The 4,604-nt window shown below is 45.5% G+C and overlaps 1 long non-coding RNA gene across 1 annotated transcript in view; it reads right to left on the bottom strand.

Annotated features, from left to right (window-relative positions):
- Positions 1 to 286: 286 nt before the first annotated feature.
- LOC125442055 overlaps positions 287 to 4,604 on the bottom strand; it is a 6,884-nt gene continuing 2,566 nt past the window's right edge. Inside the window, exons 2-3 of the long non-coding RNA XR_007245931.1 lie at positions 583 to 586; positions 287 to 297 (exon numbers count right to left, since the gene is read on the bottom strand). This is a non-coding gene — a long non-coding RNA (uncharacterized LOC125442055). The remainder of the gene's footprint in view (positions 298 to 582; positions 587 to 4,604) is intronic.

Genomic DNA, 4,604 nt, shown 5'->3' on the forward strand with positions numbered 1-4,604 from the left:
ATCATACAGAGTCTCACATTTGGCTAACATCACTTCATTTAATCTCAGAATAGTTCTTACGACTGATTATTTTTCAAACTATGCCAACAGCTCTGCTACCTAGATGCTATATCTAGACCAGTGATGGCGAACCTTTTTGAGACCGAGTGCCCAAATTGCAACCCAAACCCCACTTATTTATCGCAAAGTGCCAACCCAGCAATTTAACCTGAATGCTGAGGTTTTAGTTTAGAAAAAACCGGTTAACTCCCTCTTCCTCCGCCCCACTCGCTCGAGCAGGGGCCAGCCTGCTCTAGCCTCCAGCAAGTCCTGGGCGCACTGCTCTGTGCCTCTCTAGCATCTCTTGCTCTCCTTCTGCTTCTCGCCACTTTGCAAAGTGCTTTACCCGGATCACAGGCACCAGGCCCACCAGCTGAGTCCTCCTGCTCACCGCGGTGCGCGCATGTTGTGCCCAAGCCACCCTAGATGTGTGTGTGTGGGGGGGGTGATTTTCTGCCCCCCGCATGACGAACTCTGTGCGCGTGCCCACAGAGAGGGCTCCAAGTGCCACCTCTGGCACCCGTGCCATAGGTTCGCCATCACTGATCTAGACCCTGATGGCCTCTTGCCTTCATGTTTGAGGAGTTTCAGAACTTGAGGAGTTGCCTTATTATATGCTATATTAGTCTCTTTAAAAAGAACCTACATCCAAAATGTCTTGTTGTTTCTTTTAAACAAAAATTAATTCTTCTGGTGACTAGAAGCTCTCTTTTCTCCTTTCCAGTAATGATCCTTTTGTTTCCTATAAAACACAATATTTTGCTCTAGTAGCCAAGAAAATTTGAGCAAGAACTGTATTTAATTTGGCCAATTCCTGTATCTGATTTTAAAATTATGTCCTTTAGCTGATGTTATCTGTTTTGTGGTAGTACCTGACTTTACGGGTGGCCAATATTTATTTGATGGCAATATTTATTTGATTATAGTTCATTGGCCATAGACAATGAACTATACCTGGACCCAAACCTAATCTACGTCTATAATTAACTATTGTTGACAATATCTATCATTTTCCTGATGTTCTTAACGTTTGATGTATTGTCGAAGGCTTTCATAGCTGGAATCAACTGGCGACGGTGGGTTTTCTGGGCTGTGTGACAGTGGTCTGGTCATTTTTGCTCCTAACATTTGTGGTTGGCATCTTCAGAGGCAAGTCACGAGTAAGATATATTTTACCATAGATGCGGATGAAATGTTAGGAGCTAAAGCCTTGAAAACACTTTCTTTCTTTCTTTTGGGGGCATGGGGTGGTGGTGGTGAAGTGTTAACACCAACCCAAATAACATAACATCGTCCACAAATGGCAACTGTGTTTTTTCCAGGCTGCGTGGCCGTATTCATCACTCTTTTGCTCCTAAATCGCTTTGTAGGCATTTCTATGGCTATCAAATCTTCAGAGGCAGGTCCCTGTAGCGATGTGCTCTTTGCCATAAATGTAATAAAATTAGGAGCTATGCTAGCTTCTATAGCAATATATTGGTGTGTGTGTGTCAATGTAACCTCTATCTGTGGGTTCTGTGGGGCAGAACTTGGAATGAGTTTGCAACAAGTTTTAAAAACAAAATGGTTTATTTTCTTAACATATAACATCAACATTTAACATCACACTTCAAGGTCCTGTTCAGGTTGCATTTTCAAGTCCTTATATTTACAGTCTACTGATATTGCCCAGTCCAATACTTCTTTGCAAGTGGGTTGGCTCCTGAAGACTCCAAGGGCTTGATGAACAGGATTCAACATGATGAAGGTTTCCAGGAGAACTCTCACCCATTACAATCCCAAAAAGAACCCTGAAACAATAAACTCCAACATTTACAACATAGCAAAAATAAACAACTACCTTCCCAGTAGTTCCCAACAACAAGGTGTTAAGGGCTTATACCAATCAAGGTCCGAGTCTGGTAGCCTTGTCTCCTCCAAACTCCATGAGCTCTGCAGCCTTCTGCTGCTTTGAGTCTCCACCCCTTTCTGGGTCAACCCATTCTGAGCATGGGGGTTACATTAACACCAACCAAAATGTGCAAATAGCAGTTGTGGGTTTTCCAAGCTGTGTGGCTATGGTCTGGTCGTTTTTGCTCCTGATGTTTCGCCCATGACAACAGAGTGTGTAACAGACTTCCCTCTGTGAACCAGTTGAATCCGGCCATGAAAGCCTTTGACAATGCATCCGTCCTTAATGTTTCTTTTAATAATTTTAACAATGATTTTGTGGGGATAAGAAGAATATCCCCTCCTGTTGTGGCTCTCTCTTTCCTTTTCCTCTGGCCCAGCCTGCTCCCTGCAGGAGGAGCGTTGCAATTTGCAAACGCTTTTCTGCTGCAGCCAAACGACTCCTCCAGCCAGAAGAGGGCACTTGCAAAGAGGAAAATATATATATATGTGCACATTTGCAGGGTTTTTTTTCCCCTGCAGTTGCAAATTTGAACGTGGCGACAAACTGCGCCTTTTCCCTTCCGCTTCCTGCATTCAGCCCGGAGCGACCCGGTGCGGCTCTGCGCAAAGGTGAGCCGCTGCAAAAAGCTAGAGGTGGGCATTGAAACCCCGGGGATCTGGTGCAGCATTTCCGGCTTCTTTTGCAAAACAAGGACAGGGAGCGTCCTGCTCCTTGCAAAGGATGGATTCGGGGCCGCAAACGGCGGGTGCTCCTATGTGCATTTAGGTCCCCCATTTTGAAATGTGGACGCGGTTGTGTTAAGGGAGGTTTCTTGGCTGCCCAAAGCTGGAGGTGATAATATTACCGGCTTTCCTATAAGGCTTTAACGGGATCAAGACGGCTGGATGAGATCTCGGGCGTCCTCCCGACAACCTTGCGAGGTAGGCCGACGCAAGTGCTGCAGCAGTTGGTCTTATAAAGAGGAACGGTTTTAAAAATGACTGTGCGTGAGGATTAGTAGCCTGTATGTTGCCGTTTGAAAGAGTTCTGGTTATTTTGTGCTTGTCTCCATATGCAAAAGGGGGGGGGTGACAATTGTAGGATGCCCCCTGCTGGGGGAGAGATAAAAGCAGGAAATATTTGGCTAATAATGGAGAAGAGAAGAGGATATATATTTTGGAAGGCCAGGTAAGTGTGGGGAGAGGCCAGAGCTTAAGAATCAAAGCTACCTGTTGTTATTTCTAGGGCTGGTTCCGCATGGGCCAAAAACAGTGGTGTGAAAACAGTGTAAATCCTTTTACACCATTTTAAACCATTTTAAATCGTTTTCACACTGTTTTCACACCACTGTTTTTGGCCCATGCGGAATCAGCCTAGGAGTGCCTTTTTAATTTTCATCACACTTGTAAGTTGGCAGCTAGACCAGTGGTTCTCAGCCTTCCTGATGCCGCGACCCTTCAATACAGTTCCTCATGTTGTGGTGACCCCCAGCCCTAACATTTATCCATTTTACAGCTGGAGAACACTGATGCAGAGAGTCTTAGGCGACCCCTGTGAAAGGGTCGTTCAACCCCCCCCCCAAAGGGGTCCCGACCCCCAGGTTGAGAACCACTGAGCTAGACTGTGCTGATCCATACACCCGGTTGGACTACTGTAACACGCTCTGTGTGGGGCTGCTCTTGAAGACTGTATGGATGCTTCACTTGGTTCAAAATCCAGCAACCTGACTGTTTTCTAAGCTTAGTCATATAAATTGTATAATATCTGTTGGTTTCCTAAATTCAGGGCTGGTCTTTAACTTACCAAGCCTTCTCTCAGGGGCACCGGTGTGTTCAATGACCTCAGGACTGCCAAACGGATCCTTCCTGTAGAGCACCAGGGTGTGCTTTCTAGTCAACCTGCTTCACCAAGTACCACGTGGTTACAATTTCGCCCCGCCGAGTCTCAGTCTGGGAAAAGAAAGGGGTGTAGGAGGAAGAAGAAGAGTTTGGATTTACATCCCCCCTTTCTCTCCTGCAGGAGACTCAAAAGGGCTTTACAATCTCCTTTGCCCCTTCCCCCCTCACAACAAACACCCTGTGAGAGGTATTGAGAGATTCTGTGAAGCTGTGACTAGCCCAAGGTCACCCAGCTGGCGTGTGTGGGAGTGTACAGGCTAATCTGAATTCCCCAGATAAGCCTCCACAGCTCAGGCGGCAGAGCGGGGAATCAAACCCGGTTCCTCCAGATTAGATACACAAGCTCTTAACCTCCTACGCCACTGGAGAACAAGAGAGAAGGAGCAGGAATTGATCACCTGGTGGACACAATATTTTTTTCCTCGTGTTCTCTGGCAATTCTCAGTGGCAGAGTGCCCTTTGTAAAACCCAATTTGGCGAGGGTGAAATCCAGAAGAGCATCTACAAGCCAATCCTCTAATTTTAACTTTTAGCTGTTTACTATATAGTTTTGAAGCAATGGATAAAAGACTGATTGGTCTGTAGTTTTCGGTTCATTTTTTATCTCTTTTGTGTTTCAAACCAATTATGCTAGTCAACCACTCTTTGGGTAATTTGCCAGCATCGTTAATTTGGGAAGAAAGTTTCACTAATAGAGGGGCCCACCAGGTGATATGGTCTTTAAAACACTCTGGAAGAATCAATTCCTTTCCAGGCGATTTATTAGAAGTATAAGTGACCCTATTAATGATTTT

Source organism: Sphaerodactylus townsendi, linkage group LG12, assembly GCF_021028975.2.
Source record: "Sphaerodactylus townsendi isolate TG3544 linkage group LG12, MPM_Stown_v2.3, whole genome shotgun sequence".
In the NCBI taxonomy this organism is placed as follows: domain Eukaryota; kingdom Metazoa; phylum Chordata; class Lepidosauria; order Squamata; family Sphaerodactylidae; genus Sphaerodactylus; species Sphaerodactylus townsendi.